General features: G+C 34.8%; 1 long non-coding RNA gene across 1 annotated transcript; it reads right to left on the bottom strand.

Annotated features, from left to right (window-relative positions):
• Positions 1–10396: 10396 nt before the first annotated feature.
• LOC129031286 (uncharacterized) lies at positions 10397–16809 on the bottom strand. The gene is made up of 3 exons (XR_008501000.1): positions 16485–16809; positions 13883–14080; positions 10397–10447 (listed from the first exon to the last, which is right to left on the bottom strand). It is a non-coding gene; the product is annotated as an uncharacterized LOC129031286 (long non-coding RNA).
• Positions 16810–17621: the final 812 nt, after the last annotated feature.

Here is a 17621-nt window from a genome sequence, read left to right as displayed (position 1 = left end):
TTCATTTTAACTGGTAGGACTCCATTCAGCATTTTTTTGTAAGTCAAGTCTAGTGTTGGACCCCCTTAGATTTCGTTTGTGTTGGCATATCTTAATTTTGAAATAATAAAATTTTTGGATTTTTGAAAAATAGTTTTGTTGGATATAGAATTCTCAGTTGACTTTTTTTCCCTCAAATAACTTTAAATATATCATTCCACTATTTTCTGGCCTACAAAGTTTCTATTAAAAATGTATTGATAACCTCATTGGAGATCTCATGTATATAATGAATCACTTTTCTCTTGCTGCTCTCAAGATTCTTTCAGTCTTTGGCTTTAAAGAGTTTGAATATAGTGTGTCTCAGCATGAGTCTCTTTAAGGTTATTCTACTTTGATATCATTGAGCTCATTGGATTTTTACATGTATGTTCTTTCTCAAATTTTGAAAGGTTTTAGCCATTATTTTTTCAAATAATCATTATGCTCATTTCTTTCTCTCTTCTCCTCCTGGGATTTCCATGATGTGTATATTGTTCTGTTTGGTGGTGTTCTATAAGTCCTATAGGTTATGTTAACTCTTAATATTTTGTTATATTTGCTCATCAGACTCAATAATTTCAAATATTTATACACCAAGCTTGCTAACTCTTTCTTTTCTCTGTTCAAATCTGCTATTGAACCTCTTCAGTACATTTTTCAATTCTGTAATTGTGCTTTCCAGCTCCAAAAATCTGTTTTGTTTAAAAAATTTCCATCTCTTTGTTGATATTCTCATTTCATTTATATATTGTTATCCTTATTCCCTTTAATTGTTTGTCCATGTTTCCCTTTAGCTCTTTGAACATGTATAAGACAGTTATTTAGAAATATTTTTTCAGTAAGTCTCATGCCTCTGTTTATTCAGAAACAGTTTCTTGAGATTTATTTTGCCATTTAAATAGATTATTTTTCTCTGATTTTTGGTAAGCCTTGTGTTATTTTGTTAAACATTGGACATTAAAAAATGAAAAGCCATCTCCCCGTTGTTTTAACACTGGTGGGAAATACCTCTACTAATTAGCAAGGCCTTGAGAGTTGATGTTAACTCATTGTCAAAGTTTGAGGAAATCTTGGGTATTTTCTTTGCAGTGTTCTATCTGGGCCTGTGTATGTTAGTGTATTCTATCTCTTTCTCTCTCTCTCTCTCTCATTATTAATATCCCCTAGCTTATTTTAAATATCTTAATTTCTCAGATAGTCTCACCCCAGTCCCTCTTAAAATCTCAAATCCATATTTTTGTTTTTATCCAACAGTTTTCAAACATTTCAGCATCCACCACTGCCTTCTGGGGCTTCCAGACTGAAATCAAATCTGCGTTTCCATTCCCCAGCAGAGCTCCAAGTTAGGCAAGACAATGGTACTTCTTAGGACAATCCACAGATTGGCTAGAATGTTGCAAATAAGTTTAATTCTACTCCTTTTGTCTTGAGGAAAAAAAAACTTGGAATTAGGCCACTTTCTCTTAAATGTGCACACCACGATTTCAAGAGAGTTTTGCTAGAGCAACTCAAAATGCCATGAAATGTTCTACCACTTTAATGTGGCTTTTTCTTAATTGGGTATTCTGTTGGTTATTGTAGATACTTGACTGGTTTTCCAGACCTCTCATAAAGTTATTTCTTAGTCACTCTGCAGTTGTTTATTGATGTGTCCATCTGAAGGCAGAGAGCTTAAAGCTTGTCAATCTGCATCTTAATTACCTGATTATCTCCTTTTTTTTTTTTTGAGACAGAATTTCACTCTTGTTGCCCAGGCTGGAGTTCAATGCCACTGTTTTGGCTCACTGCAACCTCCACCTGCTGGGTTCAAGTGATTCTCCTGCCTCAGCCTCCTGAGTAGCTGGGATTACAGGTGCCTGCCACCATGCCCATTTCTGTATTTTCAGTAGAGGTGGAGTTTCGCCATGTTGGCCAGGCTGGCCTCGAACTCCTGACCTCAGGTTATCTGCCCACCTCGGCCTCCCAAAGTGCTGGGATTACAGGTGTGAGCCACTGTGCTCGGCCCTCTCCTTTCATTTTTGAAGGTAAAGTCTCTAGATTTTAGAGATTTGAAATGACTGAGGTCACTGCTATTTCTGTTTGGATGCCTCCTACAATTGTTATTTAATATTTTTCTTATCTTTTCTTTCTATTTTTTCATTCCAATTGTTTAACAGATTTTATTTTGTTATCTAATATTATGACATTTTGGAATGTTGTTCACTGATATGAATCTATTAATCAATTTTTCTGAATACTTTGTTACATTTTTTAGTCCAAAAAATAACTTTATACTATGGATGATCTTGATAATCTACTATGCTCTTTATTCCTGGTATTTCTTTCTAGAATGACTATTATGTGAAAATTTTAATTCCTGAATAGACAACTTATTAATAAATGTGTTTATTTATTTGTATACATTTATTTGTCTCATCTCATCTTTCCTCCCATTATTCATCTTTCAAAATTTTTTTGCTCTCATATTCGGGGGACTTCAGCTTCCAATTATCCAATTATGTTTTTCATTTATTCTACCATATTTTTAATTTCTAAAAACTTTTCCAGTTACTACATATTTTTAGCACACAGTTCACTTTTTAAGTTGTCGTATCTTTTAATAATATATTTAAAAATATTCATGGTGTAGTATTTAAAGATCTATTTCTGGGACAGTAGAAGTTGCACTTACTTTCTTTGTTTCTTTCTTTTAAATTAGGTGCTTTCATCAGATTGTTTTCTATATTTAATAATCTATGTTATCTATGTTTAAGTTTTTACAGCTTCTTGCGGAGAAATAAAAGTGTGATTATCAGAATTTTGGTGCTAAGTGAAGGAGAATACTGTAGATTTCACTGTGCATTACCCATATGTATATCTAATCAATCTAATTTCAGTATGCTACCCTACCTTCAATCATACATGAAATTGCATGTCTGAACACCCTTTCGGAGAATGTATCTTTTGCCTGATAGATCTGATTGTTATTAAAGAACCTTTTAACTATTTCCACTTCTTTTTGCCCATCTCTTTACTTCCAGCAGTAAGTGGCACTGACAAAGCTTGCCTTTTCAAAAGAGTGCATCGTTAACTAAATTTATTTCTCAGCTTTCCCTTAGGGTTTGGGGTTTCATTTCTTATGTATCAGTTAAAACATTTTAGTATATGTTCTCTTCTATGTGCTACTCAAATAAACTGTTGTTTAAAAACTTTTGCTTCCCTGAAGTTTTCTGTGTCTTTGTGTAGCTATATATTTACACAAAATCCTCTTGATGCCATAAGTGGTGTGTTGGGAGATTGTGACTGTAGATAAATGTGTCCAATCTGCTCTCTCTAATCAATACACATTTTTTCTATGTTTTCATTTACATACTCCAAACTGACCTTCATCCTCACAACTCAACCACAATTGCTCTCTGCAAGGTTTCTGAAAAACATCATCTTACCCACACTAAGGGTTAATTCATGCCCTTTAGAAACAGTAATGTGCTGCACTTATTCCTAAATTTCAGGTTTGCTATGTATTCAAATTTAGAAATTAAGAAGATAATATAACACTGTGAAGAGTTGGGGTTAATTATGCACATGGAAAATTGCACACATTAGATCTGCGGTTTTTGTTGCAATAACATAAAAAGAAATTGGCAAATTCATTTTTTTGGTACATATTGCATAAGAGCCCACTTTTCTAGATAAGTTGCTATATGGTAATGATAAACAAATGATGACTTTTGGAGTCCATAGCCCTGAGATAACACAACTATATAAATATAAAATTAGGAATTCTATAGGAACTTGAAAAAATACGTCAAAATATAATACAAACAGAAGTTAGCACTATCTTGAAGTTAAAGAATGCTTCCTGAAGATATTTTTGGGTTGGGTCTTAAAGTATGAGAAACCATTTGCCAGGTAGACAAGAAGGAAAGAGAGAACACATGAAATGATAGGAACTGTGTTATAAAAATTAAAGATTTTTTAAATAGCAAAACTAATATTAATTTAGTACATTAATTTAAAACATGAGAAACATTGAGAATTAAATAATTGTATTTATTTTTAAAACCTTTAAAAATAGTGTTTGCTCTCTGTTATGTAAATAACATAGATTAGGAAATGGAGTGAATATCTTTTCTATGTCTACGGAAACTGTTATATCCTTTCTGAGTTTGGATTAGCTTTCAGTATTTTATTCTTTGTTTTGCTTAGTTTTGTTTTTTTGAGACAGACTATCACTTTGTTGCACAGGCAGGAGTGCAGTGGCCCAGCCCTATCTCGGCTCACTGCAACCTCCGCCTCTCTGGTTCAAGCAATTCTCCTGCCTCAGCCTCCTGGGTAGCTGGGATTACAGGCGCCCACCGCCATGCCTGGCTGATTTTTTTTTTTTGTATTTTTAGTAGAGACAGGGTTTCACCATGTTGGCCAGGCTGGTCTCAAACTCCTGACCTCAGGTGATCCACCCACCTTGGCCTCCCAAAGTACTGGGATTACAGGTGTGAGCTACTATGGCCGGCCTGTTTTTTGTCCTTTTAATGTCTAATAACTCTTGAGAGTTCCTTTAATGTGAAGTCTTTTGCTGTCATTCCTTCCTTTGAGACGTCTTCCTCCTTTTTGTCACAACTGCTTTCCTCATTGATGTTGATAAAGTCACCTTCACTAAATTCTTCAGGCTGCAGATTTAGTTTCTCACATGACAGCAGTGTCCTTTCCATGGTCAGCTATTTCTTCTAATATAACTTAATGTTTGAATCAATCAAATTTCACTTCTAGTATTATCATATTTTGTTGTTTTTTTATTTCCTTTGGCTATGCTTTCATTTTTATTGGTATGTTGTCTTTTTTCAATTATCTATTTTTGTAAAATGTCACATGGGTTTTTTACTGAGAAACAAGGCAGCAAGACAACTACACATGTTCTTATCTATGCACAAGCTGAATAACATGCTCAGTGATCAATTAGAGTATACTTCAGAAAACTGACCTCATTGGCCATTGATCCTGCTGTTTATTTGTTATTTACACAGTGATGTGTGCATTGAAGAGTGAGCAGGGAAGTTTGTACTTCATGCAATTACTCAGTGTTAATATATTATAGTAATTGCAATTTGAACCATGTGGATGGGGACTGGTGGTGTTAAACTAAACTGTGGTAACTGAAATTTATGCATGCTCACTTCATATCAAGTGAAGAGGGCCTCTAGAAATATTCAAAGGAGCTAGAAATGGGTACATACAGAAGATAGGAGGTGTGGGAGGGTGCACTTAAGGAAGTGTCAACTCACTACTTGGATTTTGGGACACCATTATAACCATTTTCAGTTATTTTCAGTAGCTCTTGCTCTCACACAGGGGTATAGATCTCGTATGCCTAGGGATGTCCACTTTACACAGTGTTTTGATAGATATAATATGTATTTTATAACTTTTTGTCTAATATTAAATGCAGGCCTGTGTGACTAGCTTTTATATTAATGAGTTGCCAATAGCTTTAAGCACTAAAAATTGCAACAAATTATAACACTTTTAATACTAAAATATTATCACCTACAAAAAATGTGTTTTATATTAGATGGCACTACTTAAATAACTGGCATATTTGTAACAATCAGACACAAAGCACAGATATAAAAGTATTTAGTTCATAATTGGACTCTGACAACACTTTCTATGGCTGTTTCTGGGATTCTCCTGGCAGTTGGGGTTTCCTTCTGACTTCTTGCTTTTAAGCGGCTCCTACCTATTTAAAGAGAAAAGGAACCCTCTATGGGGACAGGCCTTTTAGCTGAGCTTCTCCTTTCAATAGAAAGTGAAGCATTTTTGTTTGTTATTGTTGCTGTTGGTTTAGGCCTTTTGAATTGATGCTTTTGAAAGACCCCAGGAAAACTTATATTCTCCTCTAAGTAGCTCCGCAGGCTTCTTGAATTCCAACTAAGGCAAAGTGTTGAAGGAAATGTGAGATCAAGAGCTTCCCCATTCATTTTAGAAGATTCAGCCCAAAGCTAACACACAAGCAAGCGAGAGAGAGGAGGGTGCCTGCAGCTTTGTTGTTGTCTGCCTGTCAATCATTTGCAGATGTGATCCAACCTCAAAAGGAAGACTTGGGTCAGAGAAAGCCCCAGAGCTGGTATTCCTAATGATTTCTGAATTTAGAGTTTAGAATGCAAGTGATTCCATTTACTCATGTGATACCAACAGGAGAAAAAAATGAACTCAAAGTGTCAATTCAGAGTGATTATGAAAAAAAGCACAGATTAGATCAATTATACTACAAATTTTGGTGTTTTCTCCCTTATATTGTTTAGAAATATCTTCTAGAGAGAAAGAAAAAAAAACTAAAAAGAAATAACCTTAAAGGGTAATTTGAAAATAAATGGACTTTGATGGGTTCTGCACAAACAAGTGAACATTTATGATTTGCTCATTTGTCACTCTGGACTCCATTTTTTAAATTATTTTTAGCCGTGTCTTGATATTTAATAGTTGTGTGTTCCTGAACTGAATCTTCAGAAAGGTATAAAGAAATAAAGGAACAAAATGCTAATATTTGCCTAACCAATGGCCCAGAAACCATCGCCTTGGCCAGACTGTTAAAATTATGAAACACATGATGTATTTTACATTTCCATTCCCGAGTGCAGTGTCCTGTCATATTTTCTCATCATTGTTTTCTACATGGCTATTTCTGGCCTTTCTGTATGTCGTCTTAGCAAATTAGCATTCATCTTTTTTCATCACTTGAAAGAAGGTGGCAAATCAGCATTTCTCTCTAAATAAATTTTAACTGAGAATGTAAAGCAATATCTTTTTTTTTTTTTGCTCTTTTATTTCTTTATTATGATAACACCTAAAAGATAGCATCCTGTGGAAACTTTGGAATTGCTTTTTTAGGAGGTACTCTGTACTTTTAATTATAACTTTCTATGATTTTCAAAGTCTTTGTTTTATACATTTACTAAGACTGGCATCTTTTTCTATCTTTTCTAGCCTTTTATACAAGCATATCTTTTATTTTAGAAAAATTAAAATTTTATTTCAAAGGCTATATTTGAAGCAAGAGAATTGCTAGGAAATCATTAAATATTTCAGGATTTTTTATGTCCTGAATTTTATGCTTTTTCCATTACTGCAGTAGCTAAATGAGTTTTCTCTGGGTTTTTATTTTCACATCTAGTTAGAAAGTTTACATTGTGAAAAGGACATGCCCTCTAAGATGGTTTTTAATAAATAACTGACATTAGTGGAGAAACAGAGATATACCTCAAGTACAATGACTTCTCATGTCTTCTTCTTTTTGCTAAGAAAAGAGTGATGAAAACCTGAAAAATTATTTTTTGGAAATGCTGCTGCCAAACCTGATGAGACCAGATCTTCAGTTTGGTTCCATAAACTAATTTGTCAGCAACCCTGCACCAGCGCTTGATAAAATTCCTGGGAATTGGAAGTTAAGTAAGAGACAAGAGCAGGGAGAGCTAGTCAGTATCTGATTATAGACCGGTGTCTACAAAAGTGCTACAAGTGAAAGATCAGGAGAAATCACACAGAGAGACCTCCTTCTCTCCACAGATAAACAACTATTCTGATTTCTTAAAGTCACAGGTTAGTTTCAACTTTCCTAGAACATCATGCATATAGAAGCAGACAAGATGTGTATTTGAATCTTGAACAATGAGGAAGTTAAGTGAGCCAACACCCTACAAAATAAAAATTCTGAGTATAACTTTTGACTACCCTAAAACTTAACTACTAATAGCCTATTGTTGAACAAAAGCCTCATGGTTAACAAACTGTTGGTTAACACATATTTTGTATTATACATGTTATATACCATATTCTTACACTGAAGCAATCTAGAAAAAAGGAAATGTTATTTAAAATCATAAGGAAGATAAAATATATTTATTATTAAGTGGAAGTGGATCATCATAAAGGTCTTCATACACATCATCTTCATGTTGAGTAGGCTGAGGAGCAGGAGGAAAAGGAGAGGTCGGACTTGCTGTCTCTGCCTTCTAAAGAGACAGAAGAGATGGAGGAGGTGGAGAAGGTGAAAGGGGAGGCAGGAGAGGCAGGTACACTCTGTGTAACTTTATGAAAATATATCATAACTTTTATCTAAGCTTTTTGCTTTTTCATTTCTCTAAAAATATTTCTATATGATACTAATTCTTTCACTGTTTCCTTTAATTTCAGTACCCACATCACACAAGGGTCCATGTCATAAAAGAAGTCAAAAGTCGGAAGCCTTGTGCCAAATTATCTCATGTTAATTTGTTTTCTAGCATTGCTTATTCTACGTCTTCTTCTTCATCGTCTGGCACTGATTTGAAAGCAGTCGTCATCAAGTCTTCTGTTAATTCCTTTTGTGTGGTGTCTATTAATCCTCAAATTTCTCCACGATCCGTATCTTAAAACATTTAATCATGTCCCCCTTCACCTTTTTGTCATATCCACAATCTCTTTTATGAATTCCTTGATTGGCTTAGTCATAAATCCTGTGAAGTCATGCATAACACATGGACAGTTTTCTCCAGCAGTAATTTGCTTTTTCAGACTTGATGGCTTTCATAGATTTTTAAAAAAATATAACAAAGATGGTATTTTCAATTCATTAGTCCTATCAGACTTTCATGATATTCTCTGTAGCAGGGTTCTCTTCCATAATACTGACAATCCTTTCCATTGGGTACCGCATGTAATGAGCCTTAATGGTCTTTAGGACTGCCTGATCTACAGGGTGAATTATAGATGTTGTGTTTGGGGCAAATAGATCACTTTAATGTCTTTGGTGCTGAAATAAGAGTTCTGGTTGGCCACGGGCATTGTTCAATATCAAAAGAACTTTAAATGGCACTGCCTTACTGGTAAGATACTTTCTGACTTCAGGGACAAAGCATCAATGGAATCAATCCAGAAAAAGGATTCTCATTGCCAAAGCCTTCTTGTTGTACAATGAAAAGACTGACAGCTGGTGTTTATCTTTTTACTTTAAGGCTCAGGAATTAACAGCTTTATAGTTAAAGGCAGTCCTTATCATAAACCCAAATGCATTTGCACAATAGAGTTAGCTTATCCCTTCCTGACTTAAATCCTGGTCTTCACTTCTCTTCCTTACTGATAAATGTCTCTTGGGGCATTTTTTCCCCAAGAATACAGCACTTTTGTCTGCACTATAAATCCGTTCAGGCAGATATGTATCTATTTTCAATGACTTTCTTAATGTTGTCTGGGAACTCGTCTGCTGCCTCCTGTTTGGTGGAATTATTTCTCCTATTATCTTGACATTTTTTAATCGAAGGCTCTTTCTAAAATTATCAAACCATCCTTTGCTGGCATTAGATAATCTAGCTATAGGTTTTTCACTTGTCTTTTGGTTCGTCATATAATAACTTGACTTTTTCTCAAATCAAAGTCTAACATATATGCATTTGTTATGGTAATCCAGGACCCACATGAAAGCTACATTTTTAATACAAGATAAAAGTCATTTTGCAAAAACTGCAATTTTTTTATGCCTGCTGGCACAGCTGTAGCAACAACTTTACTTTTTTTTTCCATTTTTTTGAGAGAAGATGAGAAGGCACAGACATTAAGGAGAATGCCTGTGAAGACATAGACAGAGATTGGAGTTATGCTGCCAAGGAATATCTGGAGCCATCAGAAGCTGGAAGAGGCAAGGAAGGATTCTCCACTGGAGTTTTCTGAGGGATGCCAACAGGTTGTTTGACTTGTCACCTTCAGAACTATGAGAGAATAAATGTATATTGTATTAAGCCACCAAATTTGTAGTAATTTATTATGGCATTCCTAGGAAACTACTACAGAATCTAAGAAAGGGGCAGATATTTAAAAGAAGACAGGCCAAGATTAAGAAGCAGAATACTCTGCCACTCTCTTGATATTTATCCCTCCTTTCTCAGTCTGTTTCCTCATTAATGAGGAAACTAACTAGGATGATATTGAAGTTGCTCTGACATGTTTTCTAATTTCCCAATGTAATGATGAGGATGATGATTTCAGTTCTTCCTCCAATATAACTTGAGTAATGCTTACTGCAATTTAAATTTCAGTTCTTGTTCTATTTTAAAGAACAAATGCATTCCGTCCTTTGTCTTATATTCAATCACATGGATGTAAGGTATCAGACTCCTGTCTGGCTCACCTATGTGTATGTGTGCTTGTATCCTTCCATTCCAATGTGCAGGTAACAAGTATATCCTAAATTGTATCTACTTAAGTATTTGCTAACCCAGTATCAAGGCCAATTTTATAAGTCACCATTTTCTCAAGGAAATAGATGTCCACAAATATCAGAGAGAAGTATATAAATCCCTTTGGTGAACATTCTTCGTGACCAAATGCTCAGATTGCTGTTCATGGTACAATGATCTAACAGTGCCTGCAGGGAAACTTTCTCTTCATCTCTTGCAAAAAGGTGGCACCAACAACACTGGTAAACAAGAAGAGATATATTAAAGGCCAGATATTACACACAAATGCAGAGACATTTCTATTCACACATAAGCATCTGTCATAAGGACACTTTTTATTTTGCTCTTTTTTAATGATTACCTTTCAGAGTAGAACTGAACGCTGGCCATCATTTATAGAATGACTGCATATTGAATGCTTGCTGTTTATATGTTTATAAGTGCATCTATATGCCTATATATTGTGACTCTGACCTTTCAGAACTCATACTGAGAAATAAGAGCAATATATGAGGCACTTTAAAATTATGTTCCTCTGATTTTAACATCTGTGTTTTCTTTTAATCTAGCCCACAGGCTGCTTAGTTGATTCACGAGAAGACTATGAGTAGGGAGAAAAGTTAAAACCCAGTCCCACAGATTAATCCAATAAAGAATAGAAGAGAAAATTTAATTTCAAGTTTTGTTAATCAGAATTACCTGGGGACTTGTTAACACAGAAGTTACTGAGCCCCAATTCCAGAGTTTCTGAAGTCTGGGGAAGGCTCAAGAATCTGTGTTTCTATTAAGTTCACAACTGATGCTGATGCTGCTGGTCTGAGTGAAATACATGGAGAACCACTGACAATGACCTCAGAGAACACGTGTACACTTCTGAATATGCTTGAGACCTTAAGATGTCAATATGGTAGTGGTTTTAACTTGGACAGGGTATCCAAAATGTGATATAAGTGCTAAGTCTTACCCATCCAGAAAGTAGAGTTGAGATTGTTGACAAGTTTCTATCTCAGGCAAGTGTCATGTAAGGAACTAGGGTTGGACTGAATCTGTAATAATGAAGTGACGGCATTGACTCGAAGTCCAGGTGGGAGATATTGGGGAGGGAAGACTTGTTTGAAATAAATCCAGGGGTCTGAAACGTTCTACTCCTTCTGAGTGGAGGTAAGTGTGGCACACAATCTTTTAAATATACAAAGGACAGAAACACTGCCAGAACATAAAACTGAATACTCAGTACAACAAGGGAAATATCTGTAGTGGACTCATCCTGCAAATTGCAAACCTTTCCTATAAGTGATCCTTACAAGGAAGCTTAACTTTCAGGGGTTTATCTTGATTTCTTTTGATAAGAAGCTAGGGTTTAGAGTTAGAAGGTGGATTCCAAATGCAATAATTTCTCTTCTTATCAGTTTGCTGGCCTTGGTCATGTTGCTTGATCTTGCCAATCTTTCAGTAATAAATAAAAACTCCCTCTGCAATATAATTTATGAATGAAATAAATTATCAAATATAGTAAGATACAAAGGCACTTTTAGGAGTTTTGTAGGAGTAACTGTAATTTTATTTTATTATTTAGCCATGCTTGTGCGTGAGTATTTTTAAATACCAGGAGTTAGGGTAAGTAACTATAGCTACAACCACAGGGTGAATGTATTAGTTTTTTCTTGCTTTCTTATACTGAGAAGAGAGAAGATTAAGGACAGACATTTTGTGGTTTATTTTCCACCCATTCCCAATTTTCACAAGGAGTCAATATCATCCTTTAGTGGAGTAATAAAATCAACATGACATTCACAATTTACTAGGCAAGCCGAAGTACTTTCCTAGGGGGGTTTCAGTAATGAAATACTGTCATTCACTTCATCAATCTCAAAATCAAATTGAAGGCCTGGGGGAAAGTATCCCTGAAGAATTAACATTTTTCATGTTGCATATGTGTATAATACAATAATTTTTAAAGTAGAGGCAATTTTTTCCTGGATGTCATAAAAAAGGGAAAGAAGGTAAAATGGTAAATTGAAATGAGCCTGAAAAGTCACGTGCTCAGCATCTTCCAATTTACATTTCTATGGTCTGTTTACAATGGTTTGGAATCCTTCACTGCAAAATAATTGGTATTTTCTTTTATAAGGTAGTTTTCTACTTCTTCTAATGATTCTCATCTTGTTAGTGATGGTTGAAAACAGGTTCCAAAACAGACGATTTCATAGCTTTATTCTTTTTCACTTTAGTGAGTCCCTTACGATTCTGCACAGAGTAAGCATTTGACACCTATCTTCCAAAATCACAAGGCTAGCAACAGCAGACAACAAACACACGCTCCATACTATTTCATTCAATCCTTTTGTGAAGGATTCTGAATAAATAAGGGGCTCCTTGAATGACCTGCCTTCATATTCTTCAGAGAACAGGGCACTTCTCCCATTGTTTAAGAATACAAAACCACTGTGGACGATTTTGGAGTGTCTCATGGTAACACAAAGAGGAGAGGAGACTGCTATTTTCTTCTTTTCTAGATTTGCCCACAGTTGGTGTTTGAAGAAAGTTTCCATTTCTGAAACGTTAGTACTGACAGAGTAAAATGAAAGGGAAAAGGCACAGAGCCTGCCCTTGAGTTGCTCATAGATACAACAGAATTCTTTTAGTTTACCAATGTTTCTAATATTATTTGATACTATTCTTAGGCTGAAAGATATATGTATCTAAAACCCTGGAACTTTATTGAGTGCTACTTTTATTGTATGAAAAGAAGGGAGAAAACATATGTTTAAAATACAAATTATTATTGTCAACTTTTCTCAGTTAATTTTTATGGGATGCCTAAATTGAATTGTAATCATCATTCCTTCATATGTATTCATTATACCCTTTCCTAAAGAGGACATCACAGTCTAAAAACCCTACCTCCCCTCCTATTTTGAAATACCAGGAGTTAGGGTAAGTAACTATAGCTACAATCATGTCATCCTGAACCATATCATCCTCTTGCAGTCTCAGGTCAAACTCCTCATCTCTACCCTCAGAGGAATTACCTTCTACATTTAAAATAGTTATTCTTGCTCACATTTAAGTGGTAAAAATTAAGTGATAATAAGGGCCCATAATGAGAGGCAGTCCCCTTGTTCATCCATCTGTTCTTCTAGTCAGGATCCTTAGAGGAGGCCAATTTTTATTTTTGAACACTCAATAAATAGTTATTAATTTTATTATGTTTGAGGCACTTCTCCATTCACTCACTCAAAAATATTACTTGAGTCACAAATATGACAGCCCTTGTGCTAGGCACTAGTGATTTGAATTTGAAATAGACAGAAAACAGACATGGTGGTTAAAAGCTGTAGACCATGAGTTTTCAAGCAGCTGATGTGAAGGGATAGATCTCTCCCTGCTCCAATCTATTTCAGACTGGTGCTATTTTGTGCAATATAGTACCAAAAAAATGAAATAAAAATAAAAATTACAAACCAAACATTTAATTATTATATTCAACAAACAAAACTATTACTGTCAAATTGCTAGGCAAGTTTCTAAGCCCTTATTCTCCATTTGCTCATCAAGACAGGTAACTTGAAATTTCTGGACTGAAAAAGCAGGGGAACTACATTTGAGAAGCATCTGTATAGGTTATGAGACACAAACACAGCTGGGGAACACTTTCTTCTAATTCCTCTTACCTTTTGGTATGTCTCTACCAGCACCCCTCAGGCTGCTGAGAACTGCTCTTCTCTTCAGAGGTAGCCTTGCTGGGTCATTAAAATGAGGGATGCTTTCAGGTGGAGGCTTTCAGATGGGACTCAGGAAGGTCTCCTGGTGGAGCCTGGCACCATTCTGTTAGGGATTCACGGGCAATGGAAGCAGACACTTCTCATCAACTGCAAATACTATAATTTGTACCTTCATTTTTTTCTTCATGAACTTCAATAATTATACAGATTTTTAAATGAAATTTGAAAATATAATTTGCTAAAACGTTGTCTCCTTTTCCTCAGTTTGCAAATGTATACTTATATCTCTACCTTTTCTTTTTCTTTTAGCTACCTTCATAACATAACACACACATATTCATGGAGATTGTACACATATATACTTAAGCCTATATTTCTTATTCCATCAATTTTAGGTCTCAACTTCTTTTATACATTGGTATATATTAATATCTTAAATTATCTAAAGCCCATTCATTCTCTACTACTACCTGTTGACTTTTGTGGGCTGCATTTTCGTAATATAAGGATGTCACTATAGTCTGCTCTGTAACCATAAAATTTTCTGTATTTTTTCTATATTTTGTTTCTAACAGATGAAAATCACTTAGTAGTGATTTATTATTAATGTTATATAAATAATGTTCATATTATAGTGTAGTAGATTCATGAGTCAGTACTCATGCATTTTACAATCGTCTATGGATTCTATTTTTTGTGCACTTTAGCTTTCAATGTTATTGACAAAACATCTTATAGCAAAATAATTCTCATTCTTCTCTCATCCTGGACGCTTTAAAGATATTATTTGATTGTGTTATACAGTTGAAACTTGTAATATAGGGGTTACAGGTGCCAACCCCTCACATTCTAAAATCTACATATAAATTTTGACACCCCCAAAACTTATCTACTAATAGCTTACTGTTGACTGGAAGCCTTACCACCAATAAAATAGTCTGTTAACACATAATTTTGTATGTAATCTCTATTGTATACTGTATACTTAAAATAAAGGAAGCTAGAGAAAAGAAAATGTTATCAGGAGGATCATAAGGAAAAGGAAATACATTTACTATTGACAAAATAGAAGTAGATCTTCATAAAGTTTTTCAAATTGAGTAGGTTCAGGAGGAGGAAGAGGAGAGATTGGTCTTGCTGTCTCGGAGTGGCAGAGGAAGAAGGAAATCCACATATAAGTGGACTCACACAGCTCAAACACATTTTGTTTAAAACTCAATTGTATTTCCTAACAATATGTTTAAGTGATAATTTTTTAAAAATCATTTACCTTCATGGGTATTCATTATCCATTCTGTCTCAAGGATTATATCTTTTTCCAGTTAAGGAAATGCTTGCTATAGTCACATAGCCATTTTTGTTACATGTGTGTTATTATAACCACATAGGAATTATTACAGCTACATAGTGATTTGTTCCTCGGTGCCTTCTTTGTTGTTTCATCCCCTAATTTCCTATGCTGGAATCATTCCTGATCTTTGCATCTCTTTTTTTTTCTCTCTCATATTGTTTCTTTTACATTTATTTTCTTTTCCAAACTATTTTATTTGCAAGACTATTCCTTGTTCAGGGTGCTCACTGAAGTGTCGATTCTTTTAGTTTGTGTTCAGCTGAAACGTTTTGACACAGATTTCCCTCCATGTGCTATTCAGTTCAATGAGTATTGACAAATGCATAATGTCACATAACTACAATTATAGTAGGATACATAATAGTTCAGCCTTCCTAAAAATCCTTTGCCTGATCAAACTCTTGTTCTCTCAAATTATTCTCTGTCCTCTGGTAAAAATCTTACCTTCTTTATCTTAGCATTTTCTATTTAGTGATGACTTTCAAATACATGTTGAACCTTGTATGTTCACTTATATTATAATGAGGGAAAAGCAAGTAGGCCAAAGGGTGGCGGATATGACCCAACATATAGGCTGATTAACTTTGCACTAGTGGATGAGTACAGTGACCCTGGAATTGTCAGAAGAAGAATGTATTTAATCTGGATTCCAAAATCCATAGCCCATATTTCCATTTACATAGGATAGTTCAGCTACATCCTCAGCCATAATCCAACATGTTAATTAACTAGGCCTTTTGTTTCAAAATATTGTTGAAATGCGTCATCTACTGAAGGACTACCTTCCCATTAAACCTCCTGTGTGATTTTAAAAGTTTTTAATTATTTTTTGTTATCTCAATAAGATCTTGGTGGCCATGAGAGGCAGTCATACGTACAAAGTCTGCTACAAGGTAAATTAAGTAATATTTTCTATACCAACACTTATGTTACTTAGAACTTCACATATGCTACCTTGCAGTATGAATATTTTTACTGCCATCTTCCATTTCCTACATGAATTAAATAATAAAAGCTCTTATAAATCAAGATCTATGATTTATATATTAAGATTATATGTATATCATTTGGTAAAAGTAAAAAATAAAAAGACACTAAGGGACTGTCATCAAACAATTTTGCAGTCTCTATCACTTAGAAGTATAGCTTTATGTTGAATTGCCTTATAATTTTAAATAAATAATTATTGTCGTTACTTACCTACATTTTTTCAATGGGAAAGAAGGATATCATTATGATAAGTCAACTGTCTTACATTCTGTTGGTCTTAGCGCTCAGGTACAGGATGAGTGTTTTCCTCTTTTGCTGCTTTCACAAGATTTTTTTTTCAACATTCTGACTACAGTATGTCCAACTGTAGAGCTTGTTGTATTTCCTCCTTAGAGTTTATTGAGCTTTTTGGATGTGAAGATTAATGATATTTTTCAAAATGCATATGTTTTTAGCCATTATGTATTCAAATATATTTTTGACTTTGTCTCTTTCCTCTCCTTTTGCAGCTTACATTATGCATATGTCGGTGCACTTAGTGGTATTTCAAATTTCTCTGAGGCTGTGTTTATGCTTCCTCATTTGTTCTCCTTCCTGTTTTTCTGATTGCATAATCTCTATATCTGTGTCTTCAAATTCACTGATTCATGCTTCTGCCAGCTAAAACCTACTGTTCAGACCCTCCAGTGAATGTTTCATTTTGGTTCTTGCACTTTCTACTCTAGAATTTCTGCCTGGCTCCTTCTGTTATTTCTATCCCTTTATTGCTATTCTCTATTTTATGAGACATTGCTGTCACTTTCATTTAATTCATTAAACATGGCTTCACATTGTTCTTTGAATATAGGTATCATAGCTTCTTTGACATCTTTGTCTGCTAAATCCTACATCTGGGCACTCTAAAGAAAGTTTCTAGCATGCTTTTTTCTTTCTATGTATGAGTTACATTTTCCTATTTCTTTGTATGCCTCTTTTCTGTTAAAAATTGGACATATTAGATAGCAGATTGTAGCCAATCTGGAAATCAAGCTGACCCACCAGCAGCCCATCTCTCTGTCAAGGGCTTGTTATTATTTGGTTAGTGATCTGGCTGAATTAGTTCCGTGAGCTATTTTCCTCCGGCAGTGTGTCATTTCTGATGTCACTCCTTTGAGGGCCCCACTTGGGCATTTTGTGCACATTCTGTCTGACCATCAGAGATGGCTGTGGTCTTAGCCAGCCTCTTTTTAAGTGTATCTTACTGAAGAGTCCCTTAAGCTTTTAGCTGGGCTTCCTCTTTTAGTATTGTATCCAGCTAACAGCCTCCTTTATTTGCCAGCTGATTGTTTGTTTATTTATTATTTATTT

The sequence above is a fragment of the Pongo pygmaeus genome, chromosome 11, assembly GCF_028885625.2.
Source record: "Pongo pygmaeus isolate AG05252 chromosome 11, NHGRI_mPonPyg2-v2.0_pri, whole genome shotgun sequence".
NCBI classification, from domain to species: Eukaryota; Metazoa; Chordata; class Mammalia; order Primates; family Hominidae; genus Pongo; species Pongo pygmaeus.
Note: the sequence above shows the minus strand (reverse complement) of the source record. Positions and strands in the feature narration are given on the sequence as shown.